Raw genomic sequence first — 11,238 nt, forward strand, 5'->3', positions numbered from 1 at the left:
GCTGACTGCGCCTATGAGAGAGAGAGAGAGAGAGAGATTATTAGCGTAGCTTGACTGCATGTATGTAGACATTATTACGTAACTTGTAAGAAATAAAGATTTGCGAATATTCAGTATTATTGTAATTATTACCGGTAATATTTTTAATTAGCAATTCTTTTGCTGCATCCATTCTCCCTTTTCCTCCTCCTCCTCCTCCTCCTCCTCTTCTTATTGTTATGACATTTATATTGCGCAGACACCACAAATCTTCCTCGAGCTTCTTTGGCTCAGTTCTCAAAAGGATGAGTATGCTGTTGACGCCACCAGAAGAAAGAAGCAACACTTGATAATACGTTGCCTGTATAGTTTGTTTATCGCGTCATTATGCTTTTTTTGTTTTGTTCTGTGTGCTCATCAGAATAATGACTTTATATTTTCCTTCGCTCTGAAAGTAGGTTATCTTTTATACTTCAGCTATTCTTTGAAACAGCAACATTCCATTAAGCCTTGGAGTTCAATAGTTATGTCGCGGAGCTTATAGCTGGAGCTGAGTAGGCGTGGACTCTAATTTCACACTTCTTCATTTCATTTCTTGAAAATAAGAAAAAGAAAGATTGAAGGGAAATCAGACAATTTCTCTGCATTTTAAGAGAGAATCAACACAAAAACACCCGCTACTTTACTTCGGTAGACCATTTCTCGCCATTTTAAGAGAGAATCAAAACAAAAACACCAACTTTACTTCGGTATATCGTTTCGATTTGAATTTATATTATTGTTTTCCGCAGCGCAGACTTTCCCTAAGGAGAATATCAGGTCCATTGTTTTTGTTCAAAAAAATATTAAATACTATCTTCAGTGGCAATGGCCTTCTGAAGTCAATTTGTTTTTGTAGTCCGAGCCTGTATTTTTTCATTAATCGTATAACGCGAGTTTCGCTATCATTTTTATTCATTTTCTTTTATGTATTGTTTCATTTAACCGCACTGCATTTTTTTCATTGCCGTGACAAGTGACTCGTATCAGAGAAAACCACACGGCATTTTCCTCCTGCCACAAATGGCAGATGGCTCTCGGCTTGCTGAAACTGCAGTAGCGCCGTCTTTGGTAGATCTAGGATTTCCTTCATTTACGCCCTTCAATATTTATCCATACATATATGCATATTTTATCAACATTAAGATGATATATATATATATATATATATATATATATATATATATATATATATATATATATATATATATATATATATATATATATAATATTGATATAAATTGAAAGGTTATCTTCATGGTGCATCTGATAGTATCTTTACCTTCTTGAGCGAAGACGATGAAAGGTATGGAACGATCCATAAAAATATGGTGGAACTGATGACTGTAAAACTGAATAGTATGTACCTGGTAGTTAATCAGCTAAAATGAGTCGCCTCTGGGGTGATTATATATATATATATATATATATATATATATATATATATATATATATATATATATATATATATATATATATATATATATATATATGTATAACTGAATCACGAAAAATATGGAACGTGATGAATATAGTAAATAAAGACAAACCTCACGAAGGAAGAGAAACGATGGAGTGTTGCAAGACTTTCGACTATCGATAGTCGAAAGGCCTCATAACTACTCCATTGTTTCTCTTTCTTCTGAATTTTGTTTTATTTAAATATATATTTAATTCATATATTATATATATATATATTATAATATAATATATATATATATATATATATATATATATATATTTATATTTAGATATATGTATATGTGTGAGCGTGTGTTTGTTAGGCTAGCGTTTGAGAGTTGCAAAGTAATATGCGTGCTTAATCTTCATATTTATTTTATATTTTTTAAATTATAGTGTATTTTGTTTTTGGCGAATGTTCCCACATTTATATCTACATACAAACAGAAAGAAAGATATTTGGTTTGACTGATATTACTTTGTCAAACAGAGCAAATTTGGGACACCAACTTTAAGCCTCAATCCATACTTTTTTTTCTTTATCAGTACCCCATATTTTTACAGTAAGGTTAAATCTAATAAAAATATTTTTATTTATTTATTATTTATTTATTTATTTATTTATCTTTTTTTTTTTTTTTTTTTTTTTGAGAGAGAGAGAGAGAGAGAGAGAGAGAGACATGCCTGAGAGATTTAGGCCTTTAGGCAAGGCAAGGGAGATTGGAGGGGAGAGGGTTTTTGCGGCTGAGGGTGAGGGAGCGAAGGCCTGCCAACAAAGACCTACCCCAACATACCTTCCCAAAAAGCACCTCACGCGGGGGCCTGAGATGGAGGGTTTGAGAGCAGAGAGATTTCTCAACTGCTCGTCAACACGAGTCCCTTAATTAAAACAACAGAGCTATTAAGTTCTGGTGCTTTTAAATTAATGAGTTGGGCAACCAATCAGTTGTATGAGTGACATACATTACGTCATGTACACAAACTTTCGGGAGAGAGAGAGAGAGAGCCATGCAATATCGAAGTTCAGGATCGTATGGGACTACAGTGGCTACCAGTACTCTTTTATCATCTGTTTGTGTGCTTAAATTAGACTTAATCTGTTTTTGGGTCTTCTTTGGTGGCTTCTTAGCAAAGGTTAAAGCGACACTGCCGCTGCCCAACATTTCTGGATTCCCAGTAACGAGGTTTTGTGACCACAGATTTGTGCAACATTTCACTCCATATCTCAGATTTTCTCTTGCAAGATTTGTGGATTATAACGGAAATCGAGTCCAACTGTTAATGGACCCTCAGATCAGTTCCTCAATACCTCATCAGTGCTGCATATTCTTTTTATCATGTTGCCGAAAATAGGTTATTGTTATTGCTATTAAAAATAAACAAGCTTTCACGAGAAGCAAGTCTAAAAGGCCATTAAACTACAAGGCTCTTTTCTGCGGAGCACAAAATGAATAGTTTAAAAAAAAAAATTAAAAGATACAGAGATGTTAAGAAAAATGAAAGGCCCAAAAACCAGCAAGTGAGTCATGTTCATTCTCATGCGCTCTCCATTTCTTCTTTTTCTCTCTTCCCTTCATCTGCTACTGGACCAGTCTCCTCACACCGGTTACTGGTTCTATTCTTCGTCTACCCGGATACGTTTTACAACCTTTTACATTTACGTAGCGCGTGTTACAATTCGCCGTCAAAATTACCTCTTGTGATTTAGGTAATTATGGTAAAATAGGAATTTATTTTTATACCCGTATAAAATGGGATGCCTTAGTGTTCCTATTCTATGCATTGGGGTTTCTAAGCTCGGTTTAGCTCAACTGCCGTTGATTCTGATATCGATATGCAGGGAGTGTTTCGCCCCACCTACTGTATGGATGTTTTGACTCCTCATATGAATACCAAAGGTTTCCCTGGCTCTGTCCAAGCATTCTGAGGTCCTTGTCTTACCTGAAGCGTGAAAGGCCTATATCTGGCGCCCTAGATGTAGATGCGTAGGCTCATCTGCGTAGTTGGTAGCTGTACAGTGGGTCATGTCTGTCATTCCTATGTTGTGTGCCACACTCCCTTCGCCATTAGCCTTCAAAAGTCCCCTCCCTTCTTTTATTCTTAGCGCACAAGGCTTTTTCTTTTACCTTGCCTTCCCTTACCTTTCATTTACATCTGCTTAGTCTTTTTCATCAGAAGAGGTATATATATATATATATATATATATATATATATATATATATATATATATATATATATGTGTGTGTGTGTGTAATATATATGTGTGTGTGTGTGTGTGTGTTTTTGTGAGGCCAGATAGCTTTTTGAAGAAATATGATCTTGAATGCAAGGTACAGCTGTTCTAAAAACACTCTTACACACACTCTACACACACACACACACACACACACACATATATATATATATATATATATATATATATATATATATATATATATATATATATATATAATGTACTGGTCACTTTTAACCAAATATATATGTATTTGTAATAACCGCAATCTTTTAACTGATCGATTTCGCCACAGTTTTTCGGATACGATTGTCACACAGAACCAAGTGAAGAAATTCTGACGCCCGTGGCAGGATTCGAACCCGCACCTAAAATGCAATAAACTATTGAACACTGTGTGGACAGACTTGTACTTTTTGCACGGGTCAAGTGGTAAATGTTTCCTCATTCTGATATTCTGGTTCGAGTTCGAACCCTAACGGGAGTCCGAATTTCTTCACTTGGTTTGTTACTGGATCTTAGGCTTAATAGTGAGAAGCGTATGCACAAACTGCAGAAAAAAACTGAAGTTTAGAGGTCATTGTGGTTATTATAAATACACGCTCATATAGAAACAGACAGATGTAATAAAACGTCTTTATTTTCATGGGGTGAAGGGGTGTTAGGTTGCCCGTCCCTTAGGCCTTGAAAGGTGGAAGGTTACTGAAGTCAGAGAAAGGGGAAGCACACGAAAAAAGCCTAAAGTATGTATTAAAGGGAAAGGAACATTAATTTAACGAACCGACCAGTCTTCAGAGCGTTTATCTCTATGGAGGTGAAAGCTGTGAGTATATGCCTGCGTTAACATAAATTTAACGAACCTACCAATCTGGACTCTTTCTATGGAGGTATGTCTGCGTGTGTGTATAGCCTTATCTTTGCATTTATTTATTAATTTATTTTTATTAATTCTATTTTGGTAGCAGCGCTCATATCCTAAATAACTGTCCTTGTGACAAGGTGACTGGCAGTTGGCCCGTTGGACGATTGGGTCTTGTAGAAGGTTAATGTGGCTTACGCATTGCTATTATTCCACTCACGTTCAGATCTCTCTACCGGATATTGTGCTCAGTGTTTAAAGTGTTCTTTCGACCTTGATTGTTCCTGTTATTTAGACGTCACACTCCCGACCCTCTCTCTTAACCGCTCGCTCCGTCAGTTTTCGAATGTAGGGTCATATCTTAGAGACCGTTATCTTATCATTCTTTTAGGTTTAAGTTTGAGGTTCGTTTGCCCGTGAAAAGCCGCCAAGCTCGAAGGATGTTTTTTAAAATGTTTGAATTTTTAACATTTTTAAATATTTATATTTTGTATACTTGTTTTTTCCGTATCATTCGGTGTTCCTTTTGTTTTGGCTGTTTCACATCGTTTCTTCTCTCTAAACTTACGGACTCGACCCTAAAAATATGTTTGCCATTCCAAAGATTACCTCATACGGCATATGCCTTGACATTTCTTTTCTATATCTCACTTCCTTGGCAACTCATAGGCCTATATTTAATTTAAGCCTCATTTATCGTACCATAACCGAGGTCTTTGTTTTTATTTCTTTACCTTTTGCGCCTTTTGTCATATCTCATTCTTATCCATTTTTTGGCATTTTTCCCTTTCCTGCTCATTCCTCTCTTTCTTATTCCTCTTTTTCGCTGTGGCGGTATTTATTTTTCATATATTTCTTATTTATATTCCTTGTCGTACTTCATTTTCTTGTTAACGTTTTTACTTCAGCCTTACTTTCAGTTCTCTGTAAAAGAATACTATTTTGCCGGCTTTGTCTTCCGTCCGCACTTTTTCTGTCCGCCCTCACATCTTAAAAACCATGAGGCTAGAGGGCTGCAAATTGGTATGTTGATCACCCCCTTCAATTATCATCAAACATACCAAATTGCAGCCCTATAGCCTCAGCAGTTTTTAGTTCATTTAAGGTTAAAGTTAGCCATAATCATGCTTCTGGCAACGATATAGGATATGCTACCACCGTGCCGTGGTTAAAGTTTCATGGGCCGCGGCTCATACATCATTATAACGAGACCACCGAAAGATAGATCTGTTTTTGGTGGCCTTGATTATACGCTGTAGCGGCTGTACAGAAAACTCGATTGAGCCGAAGAAACTTCGGCGTATTTTTTACTTGTTTTATTTTTCTATCATTTCCCCCGTTATCCAATTATCTTAATATCTGAATTCTTTTCCGTATAATATTTTCTGTTTTTTTATTCCATCTGGTTTTTTGTCTTTCTTATTCCCTCATTCTATCCAGCATATTTTCTTCTTACCTTAAGTTTTGCTGTCAGCCTATTCGTTCCTTTATCCTATTCAGCACTTTTCTGCATATAATGTTCATCTAATCTCATTGAATTTTTCATTATATGCATTATTTCCTTTTTAGTTAATTTCCTTTTCCTCATATTTTGCTTGTTTCCCCAATTTCACAGATTCATTTCTGATCTTTCCTTCAAATTTTATTCTTTTACTTATTCCAAATTTTTCTCACAATATTCCATCTTTCCACGTATCCATTTTTGTCCTTTCATAGTTCCTCTCTTTTCACAGCCCTATTTCATACCTTATTTCAACTTTTCATCGGGTTTTGTCCCGACCAGTTTCAGATTTTTCCATCTTTCTTCCTTTCTTTCCATCATTTACTTCATTCTTGCATCTTAAAGAATCCCTCCTCGCATTTTTTCTTCAATCTCGGTTATCTCTCCCCCCTTCATTCGCGTTCGGTACTTCCTGCACCTTAAGTTTCTCTCATCTCGTGCCACCTCAGCATCATCTGTTATTCTATTTCCTCACTTCTGTCCTTATCCCGCTGGCTGGCGGCAGATGTGTCTCAGCGGGGGAGATTCTCGTCTGACAGGTGAAGTCAGGAGTTAATCTGGGACCATTAAAATGTGTCAGTAAGTGAGAGGCTTTGGCACAGGGAGAACGGTTTCGGGTAGTTGTAGTACTTTCACGTCGTGGCCTCTTGTAATAACTTGTAGAAGACTGAGTAACTTGTGCTGATAATAATGTTTGCATTCATGAATTGTTATTACGACTGAGGATAAAATGAACCCTTTTCTCGAGTGTTAACCTTGAAATGTTGTTAAAAGTACACTTTAAGTTCCGACGATGACGGCAGCATTCCTCGCAAAACTCATGTAATTTAAGTGTATTTTTTGATAATATATCAAGATTTACACTCAAGAAAAGGGTCTCATTTTATTTTCGGTAAAGTACGAGAATGATTTTCGTAGCCTGTATTATTATTATTATTATTATGTGTGTGTGTTATTGTGTGTATTATGTGTGTGCAGGCAAACATTAATATACCCTACTTAAGAACTAAGTATTTTATATTTGACCTAAGGAGAAGCAACCGCTTACTCATCCATGACAACATGTCTTTATTGGCTCTTCTTATGACTCACTCCACTATGTCAGGATGGCCGAGTGGTCTAAGGCGCCAGACTCAAGGTAACTTCCCTTCCGATAGAAGGGCTCTGGGCATTCTGGTCCTCTCTGAGGGCGTGGGTTCGAATCCCACTCCTGACAAGTGATTTTGCGGTAGTTTGGGTGTCACTATAGTTTCAGATATGTCTCAGACAACTGTATGGACTCTCACTAGTGCATAGTGGCATATGGAACGTAGGGGAAGTAACTAGCGGGCCGCTTGAAATGAGAAAAAATGGACATAATATAAAGACGTAATCAATTTGACTATGAAAACTTCATACATAAGCAACAGTTGTTAAAGTCAAGAACGTTGCAAATGTTTTTTTATGAATAGAAACTGGGGATTCTTTCAGATTATCCGCATTCTCTTGGCTTCCATTTCTTTCACCAGTGCATACTTTCACTTTGAAAGCAGGAGTTTAAGTGAAAGTTGTAACGAAAAGGAAAGTCATAAATGGAGGGGATATTCCTAACAGCCATCATTTTACAGTCTACAAAACTGACCACAAATGAAAATGGATATTCTGATCAATATATACAGATCTGATCATTTATTCCTTCTACGCCGCTTCATTTTAACTTTTTCCCTCATAATTGTCAGACTATCTTTTTCTCTCTTAGTTACAAATAAATATATATATATATATATATATATATATATATAAATAAATATAATAAATAATATATATATAATATATACATATATATATATATATATATATATAATATATATATATATATATACATACATATATATATATATATATATATATATATATATATATATATATATATATATAAGTATGTAATAAAATGAATTAAATTAAAATCAGTGCTCACACTAAGCAATGTATAGCCACACAACTTGATTGTGTATATATATCTTCCTACTACTCTCGTCAGCATTCATTGAAGCCTACCACAAGTATCAGGAATATATATACAGTATATATATATATATATATACACCTACTATATCGGAATTATACATTCATATACATACATACAGTACAGGACACATATACATACATACATACATACACACACACACACACACATATATATACATATATATATATATATATATATATATATATATATATATATATATATATATATATATATATATATATATTTCGCACAACAAGCAAAGTAAATCGAATGAATAATCATTTGCTCATCGTTTTATCTTTGTCTTCCAAATAAAGTGAGAAGCCTAAACTGTCCTAAGAATCGAATACAGACTTCAGCCCTCTCCAATAATTACGAAAAATACAGCTTTCAAGTTCGTGTAACAACAGTAGTGCGAAGCAGGATACTTTTGCGGGATTTTTTTTTTTATTGGCTTAAAAAACTTAAAGGAAACAGTAATATTCAAATTATTCTAACAAACGAGGGGATCATAAGATCCGAGTACCACTAATTCGGTTCAGTTCATACCTTCATTTACCAAAATAGTCTAAACACGTGAAAATGCTGTGTGTGTGTGTGTGTGTGTAGAGAGAGAGAGAGAGAGAGAGAGAGAAATATTGACCCTGAACGCTGCTGATAGAGTTTCTTATTTTACTGCTTCGCAATGCTGTGTTGTGAACGGTATACAAGTTGTAGCTGAACTTTTACTTAATGCATGACTGAACAGCTCATTATCATCACCGTGAACCACGGCTCCTGCAGGGATAATACAGATTCATAGTTTGAACAAACAGACACACACATACACACACATATTATATATATATATATATATATATATTATATATATATATATATATATATATATATATATATATATATATATATAATATATGTATATAGACTACATGCCTGTATGCATGTATGTGTATGTATACATAGGTAAAAGAGATAAAAAAAATTGGACACGGCCAAAGCAAACTTATATATACTCCAGATGTTGGTATAAGCGGACACCTGAATGGTACGAAAATAGCATTAATTCTAGTTACCAAGAAAAGCCATTTCGTCCGTTGAGTTATTTATTTTTACATCTGTTTCATGTCAATAATTTTTAAAAGTGATCGAAGGACAGCCTTATGCAATCATACTAAATATAATAAACAAAGCTCAAATTTTTTATAGATTGGAGCTCACGAATTTCTATCTAGGACCGAAATCAATGGATTCCAGAAAGTGCAGCCAACCGTCAACATATATATATATATATGTATATATATATATATATATATATATATATATATATATATATATATATATACATATATATATATACATATATTTATATATATATATATATATATATATATATATATATATATATTTATATATATAAAGTTCATCACTTATATAAATGTGAAATTGCTACACCTATCCTTGCTTTGAAAAAAATATTTTGGAGTCTGTCTGATAAAACATGGCCTTACTGTCTGTTGACGGTTGCCGGCACTTTTCTGAATCCATTGATTTTCGGTCTAGATAAATTCGTGGCTCCATTCTATAAAAATTTCAACATAAATAATGATCAGAAATTTATTTCTGCTCCCACACGTATTTTTGTTGATTATTGATTATATATATATATATATATATATATATATATATATATATATATATATATATATATATATATATATATATATATATATATTGTGTGTGTGTGTGTGTGTGTTTGTGTTTAAACGCATGTATTCATCGAGTAGCTGACAACAAGAAGTTTTTTACCCCTAACCGTTGGTTCACTCCCGAATGGATTAACCATGCGGCTGATAAGGCTATTGTTTTAGGCCTACTATTTTTCAGGTCCTTGCCCCGTGACTTTGTTTTTATTATATTTTTAAGGTCAGCTAATGAATATTACATCGACTGAATTATCTTCTTTTTAGGTACTGGAAGTGAATTAATGAGATCGGTGAGCTTTGCTGATATAATTCATATGTTCACAATCACCATGTACAGATTGTAGAAAATTTTACAGCACGAATAAACTGTAATCACTTACATTCGCTGATGATTTTTTAAATAGTGAAATGAAACATTTTAATTTTCTTGTCTTGTTTGATGTCTCATTAATGTGCTTACTATTGTGGATTAAAGATTAGGGTTCCTTCTCATTAGCCTTAGTCCCTCCGTAACTTTTGAATCCAGGCCATTGAATCTGTATCCCATGTCGTAACTTTTGAGGTAGGAGTAACTTACGTTAAGGTAAATGAAAGCGTTTTGATTACGCTTCTTTAGTAAAATGTGATGCATCCTGTGAAAATCTTTTTTCCTGAAGTCAGTTGAAATAAATAATAATAATTAAGTACTTCTTCTCAATCATCTATTTGATTTTATTAGTCAGAGAAAATAAATAGGACTAAACGGTTAGTGTTCATTGAATTCATATGAATTTTCATTTTTAATGTTGGCTGGTGCCATCATTAAACGTGAGGGCCGACGGATAAGCTCCTGTGCAGTTTGTGGCAACAGGGCCATCTCACATACCACGTTTAGTTGCCTGACGTTGTATTGTGACCGTATGACCCATGTTCTTAAATACTGGGCTGAGCCATAGCCTCTGTATATACCTTAGGCGTCCATGCTCTTTGGGTTTGAGTTCCCTTGCTTGAGGGTTATACTTTGCTTTAGTCATTCATTTGGAGCTTTTCTCTATCTATTTGCCCATTTCTTGGTTTGTCTGTTGGTGTTTTTATTTTTATTAATTTTAGATTTAGTTTGTTGATACTAATATAGTTCTGTTAATATTCTTTTATTATGACTACAGGCTTTAGTTTTCTGTAAAAGAAAAACTGTGAGATAACTTTGTCTGTCTGTCATACTTTTTCTGTCCGCCCTCAGATCTTAAAAACTACTGAGGCAGGGGCTGCAAATTGGTATCTTGTTCATCCACCCTCCAATCATCAAACGTACCAAATTGCAACCCTCTAACCTCAGTAGTTTTTGGCCTATATAGGTTAAAGTTAACCATAATCTGCTGGCACCGCTAACTAGGTACCAACAACTGAGCCACCACCGGACCTTGGCTAAGTTTCATTGGCGCGGCTAAGGATGGGTTGTGTTTGGGGCCACCACTG

The 11,238-nt window shown here is 34.5% G+C and overlaps 1 non-coding gene across 1 annotated transcript; it reads left to right on the forward strand.

The window, feature by feature from the left end:
• The first annotated feature begins 7,172 nt into the window (after positions 1-7,172).
• On the forward strand, positions 7,173-7,288 carry TRNAL-CAA (transfer RNA leucine (anticodon CAA)). Its single transcript has 2 exons — positions 7,173-7,210; positions 7,244-7,288. It is a non-coding gene; the product is annotated as a tRNA-Leu (tRNA).
• Positions 7,289-11,238: the final 3,950 nt, after the last annotated feature.

This window comes from Macrobrachium rosenbergii, chromosome 3 (assembly GCF_040412425.1).
Source record: "Macrobrachium rosenbergii isolate ZJJX-2024 chromosome 3, ASM4041242v1, whole genome shotgun sequence".
Lineage (NCBI taxonomy): Eukaryota > Metazoa > Arthropoda > Malacostraca > Decapoda > Palaemonidae > Macrobrachium > Macrobrachium rosenbergii.